At 43.6% G+C, this 21,432-nt stretch overlaps 3 non-coding genes across 3 annotated transcripts; all 3 read left to right on the top strand.

Moving 5' to 3' along the window:
• Nucleotides 1-1,637: 1,637 nt before the first annotated feature.
• Nucleotides 1,638-1,711, top strand: trnat-ugu (transfer RNA threonine (anticodon UGU)). Its single transcript has one exon. It is a non-coding gene; the product is annotated as a tRNA-Thr (tRNA).
• A 3,373-nt stretch (nucleotides 1,712-5,084) lies between these two features.
• On the top strand, nucleotides 5,085-5,166 carry trnas-gcu (transfer RNA serine (anticodon GCU)). The gene has a single exon. It is a non-coding gene; the product is annotated as a tRNA-Ser (tRNA).
• Nucleotides 5,167-18,048: 12,882 nt separating this feature from the next.
• On the top strand, nucleotides 18,049-18,134 carry trnak-uuu (transfer RNA lysine (anticodon UUU)). Its single transcript is given in 2 exon segments — nucleotides 18,049-18,085; nucleotides 18,099-18,134. It is a non-coding gene; the product is annotated as a tRNA-Lys (tRNA).
• The last annotated feature ends 3,298 nt before the right edge of the window (nucleotides 18,135-21,432 follow it).

The raw sequence follows: 21,432 nt of genomic DNA on the forward strand, positions 1-21,432 counted from the left end.
AGGTGTTTGCATTTGTGGAGGTGCGGACTCCAAATCATTGAGGCAATGAATATAAGGTATTCACTATTTAATTCAATATGGCATTCAAGAGGAACACATTCACCCAGAGAGTGGTTAGAATGTTCAATTCGCTCCCACAAGGAGTAGTTTAGGCGAATAGCATGGATTCGTTTACAGCGAAGCTAGAAAAACAAATGGAGGAGAAAGGAATCTAAGGGGTTGCTCATAGGGTTAGATTAAATGGGGATGGCGGAGCCTTGTTTGCAGCATAAACACCGGCATTGTCAAGTTGGGCCGAATTGCCTGTTTCCGTGATGTACATTCTGTGTAATTCTATGTTACTCCATCTGCCACAGTTTTGCCAACTCTCTTAATTTATCAATTTCCCTTGGCAACTTTATGCTTCCATCTACACGACTCGCTGTGACACCTATGTTGTTGTCAGCGACACACTTGGATACACGGCTCTCTATTCCTTTGTCTACGTCATTTATATACCGGGACTCTGTCTCCCACCTTCTAACCAACTCCCTGCCCATTTCATTAGGTTGCCTCAAATTCTACGCACTGTCATTGTCGTTAACAGTCTCTTATATGGTACCTTATCGAATACCTCTGGAAGTCAATATCATTTAACAACCATGGATACTCCATTATCTACCACGTTCGTTACATCTTCATAAAGTTCAACTAGTTTTGTTAGACTTGACTTATCCTTTACAAATCCATGCTGGCTCTCTCTGATCAATTCATGTTTATCCAAGTGCTCAATCTTTCTTTCCCTAACAACGGATACTGGCAACTTCCCCACAACGGATGTCAGACTAATGGGTCTATAATTTCCAACATCATCTCTGCTACCCATCCCAAATAATGGAGTGACATTGAAATTGTTTCCATCAAAGGAACAATTCCTGAATCAAGAGAGTTTGAACGATCATGACTAAAGCATGTACAATGTCCTCACCTCGTCCTCTCAGTCCCCTGGGATGGTCACCATCAGGTCCTGGAGATTTGTCTATCTTTAATCTAATTATTTTCTCCATTGTCATTATTTTACTTATACTGAATCCCCTTGATTTATTTATAGTTTTCCTCATATCTTTGATATGTTAGCCTCATTTATTTCTGTGAAGAACGAAGCTAAGTAAGTATTTAGCAACTCTACATTTCATGATTTTCAATTACAATATCACCTCCATCTGTCTTTAAGCGGCCCACATTACTCTAAGCCTCCCTTCTTTCACTTAATATACTGGCAAAAATCTTGACTGTTGTCCTCATTTTCCCTAACAGGTTTTTCTCCTTTTCCCTGTATGGACCTCTTACGGTTTTTTTATTTTCAGCACCAAAATAAACAATACTTTGCTGTAAAGTTCGTCTCAATAGTTCTTCACTTTCAGACCGAGAATTGTCTAAACCGGGAATTTATTTAATGTAACAAACATAAGTACACGGAATCATCCCTGTATCAACGCACTGATGGACACACAAAGAGAGATGCAGGCAGCATCGGGATGCACAGGTGAACGGACAAGCGAAACAGACAAAGATGAAACGGTCTGAACCCCAAACAGACAGTAACGTATCGCTGATAGATATTAGTGAGAGGAGGTAGGGCTAAGTTATCATGGCTGGGCGCTGTGGCTTAGTTGGTTAAAGCATCTGTCTTGTAAACAGAAGATCCTGGGTTCAACTCCCAGCAGTGCCTTATCCAACTAATTATTTTTACCTGATTTGTGGAATTCAGTGACAAAATGACACTTTGGAATTGGTATTTGTTCAGGTATGAGGAGGAAACGGATATCAGATTGACTCTTCTGAAGCGCCCTTTCATTGTGCAGTCAGACCTCTCATAGAATGTGTCTGTAACGGGTTAACTTGAAGACACGTTCTTGTTTCTGGGCTCGTTGGGGTCAGGGTACAATTCACGATATGAGGTTCAACCCGGAAGTCGTCCAAATTTGGACCGAGACTTGTGATCTTGACCTGCGCTGAAAATCTTTGCAAAGAGGAAAATGAAGTCCCCAAATCACTCCACCTGAATCTCCAGACCCCGAGGAAATATATCCCAGGCTGTTAACAGAAGCAAGGAAAGAAATAACAGAGGCTCTGACCATAATTTTCCAATCCTCCCTGGTTACAGGTGATATGCCGAAGGATTGGAGGACTGCTAAAGTTGTATTGTTGTCCAAAAAGGGAGAATAGGATAGATCAAGTAATTACAGGCCAGTCAGCCAAACCTTCGTCAGGCTGAAGGTATTCTATTAAATCTACTCTGCACTTCCTCCACGGCCAATACACGGAGGAGAGGACTCTTGACTGACAAGCCTCAGCTCTATCAGGAGAGGGAGACTGACCCACGCTCTCTCTTGCTTCTGGGATGTGCCACTTTTGAAAAAAAAAGGTGAATTTCTCTATATCTTTAAACGCTCTGACTCACTGCACATGATTTAAAGTGTATTGTGGGACGCTGTGAGTGTCTCTGTACCTGTATACTCTCTGACTCACTGCACGGATATTTAATGTGTACTGTAGGACAGTATGTGAGTATCTCTGGCTCTCTGCACGGGTATTGAAAGTGTATTGTAGGATGGTGTGTGTGTCTTCATGCCTTTATACTCTCTGTCTCTCTGCACAGCATTGACAGTGTATTGTAGGATGGTGTGTGTGTCTTCATGCCTTTATACTCTCTGTCTCTCTGCACAGCATTGACAGTGTATTGTAGGATGGTGTGAATGGGATGAGGGTCAGTGGGGCGAAGTGCAGCCGATTGGGAGCAGCGCCCGTTTGCGGGGTGAGAATTGCACGCTTGATTTTCTCGCTCCCTTCTATCTTTCTTTCTCTCTTTCTTTCTTTCACCTCCCTCTCTCCCATTCCTCTTCTTTCTTTCTTTTTCTTTCTGCCCCAGCACATTTGTCTGTATCCTGTTTTTGTTCTCACATGTGTCTCTGTTGGATGATCCGAAATTCAGACCCGCCGCTTCTTCCAACTTTTCCTTACTTCCACAATCATGGTCTATTTCATTGAGACTTTACTGCGGCCTTGCCCACTCAAACATTCACTTTCACATTCTTACGCCTTTAAGTTTGCTGTCCATCGACTGCTGTTTCTCGGGGGCACATGTCCCGTTCGCATCAATGTTCATTTGTGACTTGAAACCAGTCGATACATTTTGATCTGCCTGTCTGCTCCAGAGACAAGCTCGAAGAAAGCAGGGCTGGCATTCGGAAGTACAGCGCATACTTTTCCGTGAAATTTCCATGGGGTATCTTGTGATACGGGGGATGTTAACTGAAGAACTGGGTTTTGTTTTCATGGACGTTGGTGCTTTTCCCCGAGCAGTTGATGTGCGGGAGTGACGGGCGGCGATACATAGCTGCGAATGACGGCTGAAAGGTGCACTTTTGGCAATTTGGGCGGTGCAGTCAGGTCGGAAATGTTCCGCTTGATCTTAATAGGTCTGTGGAAATGTCCGATTGAAAAGGAATGAGGAGAAATGAGAAGAGCGGCAATGGTGAAAAGGTGTCGATTACAGGAGATTGACCGTGAGCGAAAGGTCCTTTGAAAGCTCGGCGCGGAGGAGATTTAGTTCGGAAACGGCAGACTTTAAGCGCGTGAGGAAAGTGAAGTGTGAGCTGCGTCCTTGGGTCAAATTGGGTGTTTTCAGGAAAACAGTCATTGTGAAATCACAAAAATGAAAATAGAAAATGCTGAGCAGGTCAGGCAGCACCTGTGGCGAAAGAACCAGAGGAAACGTTTCAGCTCCATGACCTGAATCATCAGATCTGAATGGTTCAACATTTGCGTGAGTAATTGCGCTGTCTCAGATGCTGGCTTCCTTCTCTGAATTATGTGGGTTCGAATCTCACTGCTGCTAGAATTTGTGCACCCTTTCATTTTGGCCGCCTCACCAAAAACCCTTCTTTGATAAGAAGTGCTTTTCCGCGTTGCTGGTTTAAACCTGTTTGCACAATTCAGCAAAGTCTGGATTGCCACCCAACTGTTTCTTAGACGGAGGTGTTGGGAGTGTAAGGGGTGATCTCGGCGAAGTATCAATCAATGTGCACAATGGTGCCCTGGTGAACCGAGTACCTCCTATAGTCAGTATAATATAAAAGATATGCACCATAATTATGAATTTCTTCTTTGCATCACACTAGGATTTATTATCAGGGAATGGACATGAGCAGGTCGATTTACGTCACGCTCCGGTCGCTTCGCATCGCCTCCCACAAATAGAACAGAATCAAAGAAAGGTCACAGCACGAAAAGAGGCCATTCGGCACATCGATTCCGTGCCGGCTCTCTGCAAGTGCAACCCAGACAGACCCACTCCCCCACCCTATCGCTGTAGCCCTCTATTCTCTTTCGTTTCAAATACTTATCCAGTTCCTTATTGAAGACCATGAGTGAATCTGCCTCCACCACCCCCGATGGCGGTGTATTCCAGATCCTAAACACTCGCTGTGGAGAAAAGTTTTTCCTCATGTCACCTTTGGTTCTTTTGCCAAACACCTTAAATCGATGTTCTCTGGTCCTTGAACCTTCCGCCAATGGGAACAGTTTCTCTCTATCGACATCATTCATGATTTTGAATAACTCTATCAAATCTCCTCGGAACCGTCTCTGTCCCAAGCAGAACAACCCCAGCTTCTCCAATCTATCCATGAAACTTATGCCCCTCATCCCTGGAATCATTACAGTAAATCTCTTCTGTGGGGATTCGGAATTAACATCGCCGAATCCCCCACCATCAACATACGAGTGGTCACCATTAACCAGACATTTAACTGGGCCAGCTGCAGCAACATTGTGGCGACAAGAGCAGGTCAGAGGCTGGATATTCTGCGCCAAGTGACTCACCTTCTAACTCTCTAAAGACGTTCAACCATCGACAAGGCGCAAGTTGAGTGAGTTGGAATACTCATGTGATGGTCATCGACCTGAAACGTTAACACTGTTTCTATGTCTAAAGATTCTGCCTGACCTGCTGAGGATAGACACATTTGCAGTTTTTATTTCAGATTGGCAACATAGCCAGTATTTTCATTTTGAAAGGGGTTTCGCATATTTTCGTATGCGACGAGGTGGCCGAGAGGTTAAGGCGATGGACTGCTAATTTATTGTGCTTTGCACACGTGGGTTCGAATCCCATCCTCGTCGTTATTATGCTTAAGTTTTGTTTCTCTCATTCAGTGCACCCAGAAGGTCTGGTCAATGTCCCATCCTTCTCGAAACGGCAAACGGTGGGTTTTGCATTGTTTGCTGAAATCAGCAACAGTTCCTTCCAGGAAGGTGTTGAGATTGTAAGGTCGCGAAATATCAGATTGTACATTGGTGTCATTGTAAAAAGAGTAAATCTTATGGTTAACGTAAGAGAAACTTACGTCCCATAATTATGATTTATGTCCGGATCATTCCGTGTCGGTGTCTGATTAAAAGGGATGTGCTGTAAGTCCCGAATCATTCTGTGTGCGTTTTTCCCGATTTTCTTGATACCTTTTTGCTTCTGAAATGAAATGACGATCCTCTCTCGAGAAAAAGGTTCACCGCCTGCATCGGGCAACTATAAGGAAAAATAACAAAAACTGATGAGACCAAGTTCATTCTGCTGGGCTTCCATCCCAATCTCCGCACTCTATCCCCCATTCAGTCCCACACCCGCCTGGACATTATGAGCTGCGATATTCATTCGGGAATGGAGAAGCAGAATATCACGGTTATAATTTTCTTCGTTGCTCAACACTGAATAGCTTCAATTGCAATGATTCAGAAGGTAATCATCGAATCATAGAATCTTACAGCACAGAAGGAGGCCATTCGGCCGTCATGCCAGTGTCGGCTTTTTAGAAGACCTGTCCAAATTAGACCCACACCCCAGATTTTTCCCAATAATCATGCAAATTAATCGTCTTCAATTTTGTCCAATTGCCTTTTGAATGATCCCATGGAAGTGCGTTCCTGATCTTAACAACCCTCTGTGTGAAAATAATTCTCCTCAAATCCCCTCTAGTTCTTTTGTCAATTATTTTAAAGCTGTGATCTCCGGTTACCGACCCAGTTGCCAGAGGAAACAGTTACTCCCTACTTGCTCTTTCAAAACCCCTCATTATTTTGAATACCTCTATTAGGTCTCCCGTTAACCATCACTGCTGTAAGGAGAACAATCCCAGCTTCTCCAATCTCTCCATATAACTGAAGTCCCTCATCACTGGTATCATCCAGTCAACCTGCTCTGGATCCTCTTCAATGCCTTTTCATCCTAAAGTGTGGTGCCCAGATCTGTACAATATACTTCAGCTGAGGCCGAAGAAATGATTTGTCAGGATTAGAATGATTTCCTTTTTTTTTATATTCAATGCCCCTATTTACAAAGCGAAGTATCCCATACGCTTTCTTAACCGCCTTATCAACTTGCCCTGTTTTCCGAATATGAACCCCCAGGTCCCTCTGCTATTGGAATCCCCCATAAATTTTTCCAATTAGATTATACTGCCGATCCATGGAATCTGTCACGTGACTTCCCATTTCACCAGTCTGTCGATGTCATCCTGAAGTCTGCTATTATCTTGCTCATTATTAACTACGTTGCCAACTTTTATATCATCCGCAAACTTCGAAATTGTATTCCCTATTCCCACATCCAAGTCATTTATATACAACAAGAAAAGCAATAATCCGAATACCGACCCCTGGGGGATTCCACTGCATATTTCTCCCCAGTCAGAAAAACATCCGTTCACCACTAATCTCTGCCTCCTATCCCTCAGCCAATTACGTGCCCACGTTACCACCGGCCCTTTAATCGCACATGTTTCTAGTTATCGAATAAGTCTGTGATGTGTTAATTTCTAAAATGTGTCCTCAAAATAACTGTAATTTTATTGTTAAGCAATGAGAATACAGATATTTAGACCGAGTGATAGATCGGGTTCATTCCCATTACTCGAAGTTGACGGGACCCGAGCAGGGGAAATCCCATCTGGGTTTATATTTTCCGAAAACGGAGACGGAAAATAGCAAAACTCATCCCGTCGAAATCCAACAATTGGACGAAGAACCGACAGCCTTTTCCCATCCCGGGTTTCCAGACCTGGCCGTTGAAGGAAGCCGGATAAGTCCATTAGGGAGCAACACCGAAAGTGAAGAAACGCAGACAGAGATAGAGAGATACATGAAAAGAAAAATAGTATAAATCTCCAATTCTGTGATTGAGCAGAATTTAAGCTGCAGCTTAAAGGAAATTCGTCGCATGTCGTGAAATCTTAGAGGTGGACATAGGGCTGGATTATAACTTTATTTCTGAGAGATGTAAACACTGCCTGGTAACTACAGCTCTTATTTATTTGAGCATTTCACAGTGGCGGTGTGAAGTGATTTCGAACCCCCAGTGAATTTCAAGGCCATGCTTGACCCACTCGTTTGGTCACCCACAGGTAGCACGCGGCTGTCGAGCAGACTGCGCAGGCTTATCACAGGAACTTTGTCAAACTGCATGTTCCAGACACGTATCCAACGCTACACGTGCAGCCTGCAGCCGTGTGTGCATTGATGGCTCAGTGTGGAATCCTCGCCTGCCGGCGGGAAACCGGGGATTGGTTCCAGTCCAATGCAGCTTCCTTTACCTTTTTGTATTCTGTACCCATGAGATCGCCTGAATTGGGATAAATTCATGTTCCGGGTTCAATCTGTACAACTTCTTGAAAGATTATCTTCATTTCGTCAACGTGTGTTGCGTGAACAAACCCTCTGCATTCTGTCCTCTGGTGCTCAAACAAGCTCTGCTGGAGATAAGTCAAACCTGCCTTTTACATCGCTGAAAAGATGTGAGAAGCCAATTGGTGATTTTTGACCAAAAACGGGGACACAACAGGGGTCATCCGGGATTTGAGCCAGTAAAACTCACTGAGCGGGAATCAGATCCAAAGATCAACTGGCAACAGAGCCGTGCAGCCCCTGTAAAATTTCGCTGCCACGCAGCCGATCAGCCATCCTTTCAGAACACGATGGCCATCCAAACTCGCTTTCTTGTACGATATACGATGTAGAGCAATATCAGGTTCTACACTAATTATTTCATATCAACAGTATTAGCCTCTCTTTATCAAATTTGTTTTGAATGTACGACTTGTATTATCAAGTAACACTTTACAGAATGAATTACTCTGAAACGACATTGTCGTCCTACTCGGCATCGTCATAGTTTACACTCCACCATAAGTACACTTTACTCAAATTGCTGCTTTCATTCACTATGAGAGTGAAGAGCCATGAATGTGGAAACATTAGCTACGAATTTATCAGCTAGTTTGCACCTTTCCTTTTCCTGCTGTCTCAGTGTTTTTTTCTTTACCCTTCTGTGCTATTGTTGTAGGGTAGATCAGCCATCGCCGTTCAAGGAAGCCTGAGAAGTCTATCGGGGGCAACATCCAGGTTTGGGCTCATAAGTGGCAAGTAACATCCGCGCCAGACAAGTGCCAGGCAATGACCATATCCAACAAGAGAGAGTCTAAGCACCTCTCCTTGACATTCAATGGCACTACCATCGCCAAATCCACCACCATCAACATCCTGGGGGTCACCATTGACCAGAAACTTAACTGGATCAGCCATATAAATACTGTGGCTAAAACAGCAGGTCAGAGGCTGGGTATTCTGCGGCGAGTGACTCACCTCCTGACTCCCCAAAGCCTTTCCACCATCTACAAGGCACAAGTCAGGAGTGTGAATGAATACTCTCCACTTGATTGGATGAGTGCAGCTCCAACAACACTGAAGAAGCTCGACACCATCCAGGACAAAGCAGCCCGCTTGATTGGCACCCCATCGACCAGCCTTAACATTCACTCCCTTCACCACCGGCGCACAGTGGCTGCAGTGTGTGCCATCCACAGGATGCACTGTAGCAACTCGCCAAGGCTTCTTCGACAGCACCTCCCAAACCCGCGACCTCTACCACCTAGAAGGACAAGAGCAGCAGGCAAATGGGAACAACACCACCTGCACGTTCCCCTCCAAGTCACACACCATCCCGACTTGGAAATATATCGCCGTTCCTTCATCGCTGGGTCAAAATCCTGGAACTCCCTTCCCAACAGCACTGTGGGAGAACCGTCACCACACGGACTGCAGCGGTTCAAGAAGGCGGCTCACCACCACCTCCTCAAGGGCAATTAGGGATGGGCAATAAATGCTGGCCTCGCCAGCGACGCCCACATCCCATGAACGAATTAAAAAAAATACTAACCTTTGCAACAGAGTAGTCCGGGGGAACCACATGGCAATTCAAATAAGTAGATGCATTTTGGAACACACCAATTATTCCTTCAACTCTGGTCGAAATTTTCACAATCAAAATGATTGTTTGACTTAGCTGAGACTCGAATCAACAATCTCTCCATTTCCCGATCCTGCACTGTCATATAAGGACCGCGCACTGACTGATTGCGCCGCGAGAGTCCAGTCACTTTGATCACCTGTCCCACTCTGCTGGAAAGAATCTTAAGGTGAGAGGCCCTTACCTGTGGAAACGTGTCCAGTCACTGTGATCAAACTAATATCTGCACTTCCACTTTCAGCTTCTTTCACATCCTCTGCCCCACCGCACGACAAGCGGGTTTTCTGCGAACAGGTCAAAATGAACATTGCCGGAAATTATATCAGTAGTTGGATTTGAACCCAGCGCCCACACAGCGATTGGATTTATTGTCTTAAAGCAACGAGCTTTGTTCGCAAATCGCCTACCAGTCTTTCACGTTTTGTTTAATTACAAAATAAATAAATTGGAGCTAATTGACCGCATTTACACCGTGCTGGGATTGTTCTGCTTAGAACAGAGAAGGTTCAGAGGAGATTTGATCGAAGTGTTCAAAGTCATAAAGGGTTTAGATAAAGTTAATAATTGAAGCTGTTCCCATTGACGGAAGTGTCGAGAACCAGAGGACACAGATTTGAGGTGATTGGCAAACGAACCAAAGGCGACATGAGGAAAATCTTTTTTACGCATCGAATAGTTCTGATCTGGAATGCGCTGCCTGAAAGGGTGGTGGAAGCAGATTCAATCGTGGCTTTCAAAAAGGAATTTGATAAATACTTGAAGGGGAAAATGCAGGGCCACGGGGAAAGGGACGGGGAATGGGACCAATGGGATTGTTCTTACAAAAGGCAGGTAAGGAATTGATGGGTCCAATGGCCTCCTTCTGTGGTGTGTTCATTCTATGATAAATATTATTTTACATACAGTGAATGGACCATCCCTGAAAGACTGCCCCGCGATAAAACAGAGTGACACTGAAACGTTGCGAAAATGAGATGCACCCGACATGATTTGAACACGCATTTTACTAACCTGGAGTCAGACGCGCTGCCGTTGCGCCACGAGGTCTACGGCAAACAGCTGGATCCGGATCCATAGGAGGGAGATCGGTACCGACCGCCACAGGGACTCGAAGAGGCGGAAGCAGCAACAGCAACAGCGCAGAAGTCCCGCTCTCGAATCCAGCCGTTCCCAGCGGAGAGCTGCCAGTCCCGGCCTGAGCCCGGACTGGGAGCCGCCTGCCATTTTTTCTTCACAGAACGGGACCGATCCAGTTTCAGCTCACACACAAGCTCAGGAATCCCACTCCTGACAGATTCACTTATTTAAACCTTTTTTAGATTCAGTGAATTGGGATTTAATTCAATCCTCACCTGCCCTCCGCTCTGTCAGTTCAGGACTTTATTTAAACCGATATTGGAGCTCTGTTTTACAGGGTGCCGCCTGTTCATGCATTTCTCAGTCCCACTACAAACACTGATTGCTGCTAACTTCTGCTTAATACAAAGTGCTCAGGAACGAGGGAATTTCTCCTGGGTACTGAGTTCGAGTTAAGGAACAATAGAGGTGCGATTACATTACTTGGTGTATTCTATTGGCCAACAGCTGCTGGGACGGATATCGAGGAACAAATTTGCAGGGAAATTACAGAGAGGTGTAAAAGCCATAGAGTATTAATAACCGGGTATTTCCAATATCCTCATGTAGACTGAGATAACAATAATACAAGGCACAAAGAAGGGGAAGAATTTTTGAAATGTGTTCAGGATAACATTCTCGACCAGTACGTTTCTGGCCCACTGAGGAAGGAGGCATTGCTGGACTTGGTTCAAAGGAATGAGGCGGGCCAAGTGGAGCAAGTGTCAGTGGGGGAGCATTTAGGGAGCAGCGATCAGTTTCATAAGGATTAGAATAGCTATGGAAATGGACTCTGTCAACTCTAAAGTAAAAATACTCAATTGGAGGAGGGCCAATTTCAGTGGGATGAGAACAGATCTGGCCCCGGTAAATTGGAATCCAACATTGTCTGACAAAACTATAATTGGACAGTGGGCGGCTTTTAAAAAGATGATTCGGGTAGAGAGAAGGTACATTCCAACGATAATAAGAGAGATAGAGAGTAAGATGAAGGGGGAAAAAGTGGCGTATGACAGGTGTCAGGTTGATAACACAAGTGCCAACCAGAGACAATAGGGAAAGATCAGAGGGGAAGTGAAAAAGGAAATAAGAGGGGCAAAGAGAGAGCATAAGAAAGCGGAAAACATAAAAGGGAATCAAAAAGTCTTCTACAGACAAGTTAACAGTAAACGGGGAGTAAGAGGAGGGTTGGGGACGATTCGGGACCATCAAGGAGATCTGCTCATGGAGGCAGTGGGCATGGCAGAGGAACTAAATGATTACTTTGCATTGGTGTTTACCAAGGAAGAAGATGCTGCCAGATTCTAGGTAAAGTAAGATATAGTTAAGATTCTGGATGGACTAAAAAATGAGAAAGAAGAGGTACTAGAAAGGCTTGCTGTACTTAAAATAGATAAGTCAACTGGTCCGGATGTGATGCAACCTAGGATGCTGAGGGAAGTAAAGGGGAAAATTGCAGAGGTACTGGCCATAATCTTCCAGACATCCTTAGATATGAGGATGGTGCCAGAGGACTGGAGAATTGCAAAGGTTACAACCTTGTTCAAAAAAAGGGTGTAAAGATAAACCCAGCAACTATAGGTCAGTCAGTTTAACCTCGGTGATGGGGAAAGTTTTGGAAATGATAATCCGGGACAGAATGAACAGTCACTTGGACGAGTGTGGATTGATTAGGGAATGCCAGCACGGATTTGTTAAAAGCAAATCGTGTTTTACCAACTTGATAAAGTGTTTGATGAGGTAACAGAGAGGGTAGATGAGGTCAATGCAGTTGACGTGGTGTATATGGACTTTCAAAAAGCGTTTGATCAAGTGTCACGTGGTAGGCTATTGATCAAGATTGCAGCCCATGGAACACAGAGGGCAAAAACAATATGGTTACAGAACTGGCTAAATGACAGGAAACAGAGAATTGTGGTGAAAGCTTGTTTTTCGGACTGGAGGGAGGTGGGCAATGGTGTTCCATAGGGGTCGGTGCTGCGATAACGTCTTTTCTTGATATATATGATTTACTTGGGCTTGGGAGTAAATGGTACAATATCAATATTTGCAGATGACACAAAACGTGGACGGGTGGAGAACAGAGAGGTGGATCGACATGAAGAGGATATGGACACGCTGGTGACAAGGACGGACACGTGGCAGATGAAGTTTAACGCGGAAAAATGCGATATGATGCATTTCGATGTGAAAAAAGAGGAAAGGCAATATAAACTAGAGAGCAGAATTCTAAAAGGGTGAGAGGAACAGAGGGACCTTGGGGTATATGTGCGCAAATCGTTGAAAGTGGCAGGGCAGGTTGAGAAAGCGGTTTAAAAAGCAGTCGGGGTCCTGGGCTTTAGAAAGAGGAAGTCATGATGAACCTTTATAAAATACTATTTCGGCCACAAATGGAGTATTGGGTCCAGTTCTGGGCCGTGCACTTTTGGAAGGATGTGAAGGCCTTGAGAGGGCGCAGAGGAGATTTACCAGAATGATTCCAGCGATGAGGGACTTAAATTACATGGATAGACTGAAGAAGCTGGGATTGTTCACCTTGGAACTGAGAAGGCTGAGAGGAGATTTGACAGAGATATTCAAAATCATGAAGGGCCTAGACAGGGTAGATAGAGTGAAACTGCTCCCATTGGCGGAAGGGACATGAACCAAAGGGCATAGATTTAAGGTGATTGGCAAAAGAACCAAAGGTGACATGAGTAAAAACTTCTTTACACAGCGAGTGGTAGGAAGCTTTGATTTTTGTGCTTTGCATGTGATGAAATTTCATCATTTTACAGACTGTATCTTAAGAGTGGGATTAAAAGTTTAGTGTTTACGATGCCCGGAATCTGGTGCAGCCGTTGTTAAATTTATCAAGGCAGGCAATTGTCGCCGTTTATCACAAGAACGACCTAACTGGTTATGCGATCAAGATGAAAATAATGCAAAGATGGACAATTGATACAACACGAAAGGCATCGGGCTATGACAAAAATCCCCACCGTTTTGCTTTTCCAACATAAAGGGTGCGACATTTATTCGCTGAATATAGAAACAGTCTGGTCTCGCTCACTACAGAAATCTCCATGTCACAGAGAATTAGCCTTTCGGGACCTTGTCTGTCAAGATGAATTGTGATTTCCGTGAAGCCAATGTTCCATTCCTTTATAGGTTTAATGTGCCTGCTTTGCGATCACAAGGTTTTTTTTTAGTCCACATGGTAAATGGTGGAATATTAGCTCTGCTCAACCGGCAATGATCACGGTACATTTTCTTGCAGACAAAACACACATTAAACCCTGGAACTTTGAGGCGATGAATCCTCAGGAAAAATAAAATAAGGGCTCGAATCAATCTAACTAATAGCACCATCGAGACAAGTGAAGAGTCCACCTTCTAAACCAGTAATTCACTGAGCTGAACCTTGAGGCTGCAGTGACTAATATAACAGCTGTCCACTGTCAGTTTACTTTTCCACAATGAATGGTTGAAGCTTGCGGGAGTGAAAATCCAACGAGCCGGTTTTCACTCTTAAACCAGCAACTGTGAAGTTAAGAGAAACGTGCCGTGAAATACTCGATTTCAGCGCGCTGACACTGGGCCAGAATAAAGCTCAGTCAATATGATCGCCGAGTGGCGAGAGGGTGGATTTGGAACTCCTGATCGACCGCACTGCGCATTTTCCTGATCTGCTTGAAGCACCAATCCCTTCAATTCATCACTGACAGGGACAATTCGATTCTCGGTTTCTTTTCCCTGAACTTGACGAGATCTTCAAAATTATAAGCGACCGATATCAAAGCGAACCTCGTCACCGACATGCTCACAGATACAAAGCGGCCAAACTCTGCTTCAGTGAGATGACAGCCCAGAGCGGTTTCAAGGCGGAATGCAATTGCAAAGAAAGCTCGTTCAATGAAAGTGTAGGTCATTGAGGTGCCTTTAAAGTCCAGATTGTTTGAACTGAACTTCTTCCGAAAGCGCTTGAGATTCAGGTGGAGTAATTTGTGGACTTCTTTTCCCTCTTTACAAAAGTTTGAACCACACGTCAAGATCAAAATTCGAGGGCTAAATTTGGGTTTCTCCGGGGTATGAAGTTCGAATCGAGAATTATACCCTGACCTCATCGAACCCAGAAATAAATCAAGGGGATTCAATCGAAGTAAAATAATGGTATTGGAGAAAATAATTAGATTAAAGATAGACAAATCTCCAGGACCTGATGGTGACCATCCCAGGGGATTAAAAGGAGTAGGTGAGGAAATTGTACATGTTTCAGTCATGATCGTTCAAACTCTCTTGTTTCAGGAATTGTTCCATGGATTGAAAAATTGCCAATGTCATTCCATTATTTAGGAATGGGAGGAGAGATAAAGTAGGAAATTATAGACCTATTAGTCTGACGTCTATTGTCGGGCAGTTACCAGTATCTGCTATTAGGGAAGAGTGACTGAGCACTTGGATAAATATGAATTGATCAGAGAAGCCGGCATGGATTTGTAAAGGGTAAGTCAAGTGTAACAAAACTAGCTGAACTTCTTGAAGATGTAATAATGTGGTAGATAATGCAGTGTCTATGGGTGTTATATGTATATTGACTTCCAGAGGCAATCGATAAGGGAACACATAAGAGACTGTTAACAGAAATGAGATCACATGGAAATTAAAGCAACCTATTGACATGGGTAGGGAGTTGGTTTGGAGGTAGGAGACAGAGAGTAGGGATAATGGATCTGTGCTCAAATTGACAGGATGTGATTAATGGTGTCCCCCAGGGATCTGTACCGGGGCATCAGCTTTTTACGATATGTATAAATGAGGCAAATGAAGAAATAGAGAGCCATATATCCAAGTTTGTCGACGACACCAAGTTAGGTGACACAGTGAGTAATGTAGATGGGAGCATAAAGTTGCAAAGCGAAATTGATAGATGAAGTGAGTTGGTAAAACTGTAGCATATGGAGCTTACATAGAATGACATAGAATGTACATCACAGAAACAGACAATTCGGCCCAACTAGACTATGCCGGTGTTTATGCTGCAGACGGGCCTCCTCCAACCCCTCTTCATCTAACCCTATGAGCAAACCCGAATATTCCTTTCTCCTCCCTGTGTTTATCTCGCTTCCCTGTAAATGCATCCATGCTTTTCGCCTGAATTATTCCTTGTGGTAGTGAGTTGCACATTCTAGCGAGCCTCATTGTAAATAAGGTTCTCTTGAATGCCATATTGGATTAAATGTGACGATCTTATATTTATGGCCCCAATTTTGGACTCCACCCCACAAAATTGCAAATACCTCTGACCTCTCAAACCCTTGCATAATCTTAAAGTCCTATTTCATGTCACCCTCAGCCTTCTATTTTCTATGGAAAGTGCCGTAGACTGTTCAATCTTTCAATAAGGGAAAGTGTGAGGTCATCCACTTTGGACCTAAGCAAGATAGATGAGAATATTTTCTAACTGGTGAGAAACTAGGAACTGTAGAGGAGGAAAGATGTTTACGGGTCCAAGTGCAGAAATCATTAAAAGTCAGTGGACAGTTACAAAAAAATAATTAAAAAGGCAAATCGAAATTTGGCCTTTATCTTAAGGGAGCTGGAATTCAAAGGGGTGGAAATTATGTTACAGTTATATAAACTCTGATGAGACCACAGTTCGAGTCCTGCATTTAGTTCTAGGCACCACACCTCAGGGAGGATTTATTGGCCTTGGAGCGGGTGCAGCGCAGATTCACCAGAATTATACCGGAGCTAAAATGGTTAAATTATGCGGACAAGTTGAATAGAAAATGTTTGTATTTCCTTGTGTATTGAAGATTAAGTGATGATGTAATCGAGTTGTTGAAGGTGATTAAATGAGTCAATGGTGTGTGTGTGAGCTGTGAAACAGCTTGAAATACCAATCCTCTCCACCACTGGGGACTGAGTCTTCCAACATACAGGGATTTTCACTCGTGCAAGTTTCATCCACATTTTCTGCTCTTCATTTCTCCGACCTGCTTGTTGCGCCTTTTCCTTCAATTCAGGACTTACAGGGAAAACGCGATTCTGCCATCAATCTTCGGGTCACATGGTGAGATTTCAAATAATTGAAATCGACCCTTATCAACCTCAATATCGTCACCGACACGTTTGACGAATGCAAAGCGGCTTCTATCGCGGTTTTGCTGCACAACTCGTTCAAAGATACTGTCGGTAATTGGAGGGTCTTTCAAGTCATGACACGAACATAACAGTTCGCACTGCCGTTTTCGCCAAGACGCTTCAGATTCATGTGGAATGATTTCTGTCTGGCGGTTAAATCCGTAACCTTTTTACGAATCCGCCTTTGAACCCTGGACTTTAATATTTTTGATAACCGATACTAAATCGGTTTGTCCTGTACTGTACATTACTTTTTAAATATTACAGATAAGCGGAGCACTTGAGCTGTCACAGCTGTGACTTTGACATTTCTCCCTCTCCTCTAGATCTCCCCGACAACTGCCACTAACCACAATCTTCTGTCACTCTTCTCCATCAGAAAGTTCCGAGCCTCGGTTTTTAAATGAAATAACGCCCATCTCTTCAATCAACGACAGCCCAGAGAGAGTTTCTTAATTTCAGCTCCCAATTTCCCCAAATCCTCAAAGTAGCATGAAAATAATTGTCATTAAGTTAATAATAATAACAATATAATTAAAAGTTCTTATGGTCTGGGGTTTTGTTTCAGATTCCACGGCTTTTAACGGTCACTGCGGATGTTTAACGAATCGCCTCTTGGTTGGATGCTTCTGTGTGGGAAAGATCACGAAGCGATAATTGAGAGACCGAGGATGAAGCTGTTTGATGGGAGCGCTGGTGACACAGACCGTGCGCGGCTCCAGTGGTGCAATCGGTCAGCGCGCGTTACTTCCACAATAATTCTCCGCTCGATTAATGCTGGAGTTGTGAGCTCCAGCGCCGTCGAAGGTAGTTGAAACTTCTCAACATTTTGACTGGAGTTCAAGGTACAACCGGTTCCATAACACATCGACTTCTTCATGTCCCCATGTGGGCACTGAGGCTCCTCTGGCCGACCGTCTTGCAATAGCAGTTGAGAGTTTATTTGTTTATGGGAGGGAGAGGGGGCGATTGGCGACAGCTGAAATGGTAAAGCGGCCGGCACGACATCTTTAAATCGAAAGAACCAAAAACACAATTCTTCTTTCCGTGAAGCAGGTTTTCATCGGTTTGAAGTGTCGTGTCGGGAAAATTCGGGAGGCAAATCTGCTGCCCGGTGTCACGGTGTGACGGTTGAAATTATTCAGCTTTCAATTGTTGATCGGCTGAAAGGTCGAGAGGCCTTTTCCAGCTCCCGTGTGGAACAAGTTTAGCTTTTGAGCCATTGGGTAAAGTGTTGTTTTTAATTGCTGCGAACGAATGACAAGACATTTTGTACAAACAAGAAGAATTGCAAAATCACGAGTTCGCTGTCCATGTTTCTTTCATCATGTTCAACAGAAACAAGGATTCTCCTCAACACGTTGCTGAAAATTGTTTCAAAGGGACACTCTCCCGAATTCGACATCGACAGGGATAATTCAGAGTCCGACCATGAATCTGTATGATGGAAGCTGATCCAACAGCGAGCCTGGATAGCTCAGTCGGTAGAGCATCAGACTTTTAAGAACGGGTAGTGATCTGAGGGTCCAGGGTTCAAGTCCCTGTTCAGGCGAAAACTTTTAAAATAGCTGGCAAGTTCTGCTTTTCCAGCGGACCAAAATCAGCGAAAGGAGCAAGAGTTGGCCATTCAGTCCCTCGATCCGACTTCGCCAATTTGATAAGGTCATCGCTGATTTTCGACCTCAACTCCACTTTCCTGACCTGTCCCCATATCCTTTGAGTTCCTTCGTGTCCAGCATTCTATCTATCTCAGTTTTAAATCTATTCAATGGCTCAGCATCCACAGCCCTCTGGGGTCGAGAATTCCAATAGTTCACAACCTTCTCAGTGAAGAAATTATTCCTCATCTCTGTACTGAATGGCCGGCCCCTTATCTTGAGATTATCATCATTAGCTCTAGACTCTCCAGCAAGGGGAAACAGCATCCCAGCATCTACCCTGTCAAGCCCTCTAAGAATTTTATATGTTTCAATGAGATCACCTGATTATTGAAAACTGCAGAGAATATAGGCCCATTCTACTCAATCTCTCCTCACAAGACAACCCTCTCATCCCAGGAATCAATCGAGTGAACCTTTGTTGCATCCACTCTAAGGCAAGTGTATCGTTCCGCAGGTAAGGAGATCAAAACTGTACACAGTACTCCAGATGCGGTCTTACCAAACCCTATATAATTACAGCAAGGCTTCCTTATCTTTGTACTCCAACCACCTCGTAATAAAGGGCAACATACCATTTGCTTTTCTAATTGCTTGCTGCATCTGCATGTTAACTTTCTGTGATCCGTGTGCAAGAGCACACAAATCCCTCTGAATACCAACATTTCGCAGTCTCTCACCTTTGAAAAGATATTCTGCTTTTCAATTCTTCCTACCAAAGTGAATAACCTCACATTTCCCCACGTTATAATTCATCTGCCAACTTCTCGCCCACTCACTTAACCTGTCTGTATCACTTTGCATCCTATTTGCGTCCTCCTCACAGCTTACTTTCCCACCTAGTTTTGAATCGTCAGCAAACTTGGATACATTACACTCGGTCCCCTCATCTCAGTCATTAATATCGATTGTAAATATCTGAGGCCCAAGCACTGATATTCACGGCACCCCACTAGTTACAACCTGCCAACCCGAATATGACCTGTTTATTCCGACTTTCTATTTTATGTACATCAACAAATCCTCAATCCATGTTGATATATTACCCACTATCCCATGAGCCCTAATCTTGTCTAACAAACTTTTGTGTGGCACCTTATCGATTGCCTTTTGAAAATCCAAATATTCTAGATCCACTCGTTCTCCCTTATCTACCCTGCTATCTGCACCCTCATAACCTCGAACAGAGTTGTCAAACACGATTTCCCTTTCACAAAACCGTGTTGCATGTGCCTAATCATGTTATGATTATCAAGTCCCTAGTAATAGATTCGAACATTTTCCCTCCTACTATTGTCAGGCTAAATTGCTTGCAGTTCCCTGTTTCCTCTCTCCCTCCTTTCCTGAATAGCGGGGTTACTTTTGGTACCTCCCAATCCATGGGGACCTTTCTGGAATCATGGGAACTCTGGAAGATAAAACCAATGCATCCACTATCTCTGCAGCCACCTCTTTTAAAACCCTAGGATGTAGGCCACCAGGGCCAATGAATTTGTCAGCTTTTAGTCCCATTAATTCCTCCAGTACTTTTTCATTACTAATCTTAATTGCTTTAGGTTCCTCACTCTCATTACAACCTTGGTTCCCCAATCGTTCTGGTATGATTTTTGTGTCTTCTACTATGACGACAGATACAAAATACTTGTTTAACGTCTCTGCCATTTCCTTATTCTCCAATATAAATTCTCCTGTCTCTGTCTCCAAGGACCCATGTTTACATACGCTAATCTCTTCCTTTAAACATTCTTAAGAACATAATAACATAAGAAATAGGAGCAGGAGTAGGCCAATCGGCCCCTCGAGCCTGCTCCGCCATTCAATAAGATCATGGCTGAGCTGACCCTAACCTCAAATCTAAATTCATGTCCAATTTCCTGCCCGCTCCCCGTAACCCCTAATTCCCTTGTAGAAGCTCTTACAATTCATGTTTGCATTTCCTGCTGGTTTATCCTCTTTCGATATTCTCCCATTTTAGCAATTTCTTGGTCATCCTTTGCTGATTTCCAAAACCCTCCTAATCCTCAGGCTTACTACTCTTTTTGGGAAAAATATAAGCCTCTTTTACCCGAATTCTATCATTAATTTCTCTACTTTTCCGGTGGTGTTTTTAATCCTCAAGCGAATGTAATTTTGTTGAGAAATTATGAATTATTTCTTTAAATGTTCGCCATTGATTATCTACCATCATATTTTTAATCTAATTTCACAAACCATCTCAGCCAACTCACCCCTCATAACTCCGTTATTGGTGTTGTTTAAATTTAAGACCCTAGTTTCGGACTTAACGACATCATTCTCAAACTCAATCTGAAATTCTATCATATTCTGATCATTCTTCCCCAGAGGATCATTTACTTTCAGATTACTAATTAATCCAGTCTCATTACACAATATTGGATCTAAAATAGCCTGTTCCCTTGTTGGTTCCTCGACATATTGATCTAGAAAACAGGCTCGAATGCATTCCATGAACATAAGACAGCTTATCTTGAGTTGCTAACATGATGTCAACACGATAGGATGATTATGACTGGAAGACACGGCCAGATCTGCCAGGTGAATTAAATGTTTGCTGCAAACACGGAGAATTAATGAAACCAAGACTTCCCTGCAGAGCAAGGAGTTGGAAAGAAAGATGCTGGGCATTGAGAGGCGAAGGATTTTGTAGATAGCAGGATGAATAGACAAAAGGATCTCAACTCTCTGCTTCTTTTCTACACTGATAAATCTCGACAAAAATATCATCTCCGTGCTTCTTACAGATAATGAATGTCTGAATGCTCAAGAGATCACTGATCCAAGCCAATTATCTCCTCTCGCAATCTTCTTCCAATCTTGCACACGTTGCTTCGCTTTGAAATTGTTCATTTTTTCACACTGGGATTCAACTTGAAGAAAACGAAGCTGTGATCAGCTGGTGTTGTTCAGGAAATGGAGTGCAAGAAGATACATAAAAGGCTAATGATAACAGTGACTGTTCGGACACTGTGATCTACTTTTAAAGGTTCTTCAATATTTAAAGTGTCAAGCAGCAGATCTTTTCCAAATCATGACAGAAATAGCAAGAAAACTTCATGCAGACTTTGATCCGCGGCACGACTTTGGAACAGGAGGCATTTTACAGAAGGCAAGAAAGTGCATTGTGTATCGCTCTTATGGGTTGTAAAATTGAAGAATGATGGGCTGCTGGCT

Source organism: Heptranchias perlo, chromosome 20 (genome assembly GCF_035084215.1).
Source record: "Heptranchias perlo isolate sHepPer1 chromosome 20, sHepPer1.hap1, whole genome shotgun sequence".
Taxonomy (NCBI): domain Eukaryota; kingdom Metazoa; phylum Chordata; class Chondrichthyes; order Hexanchiformes; family Hexanchidae; genus Heptranchias; species Heptranchias perlo.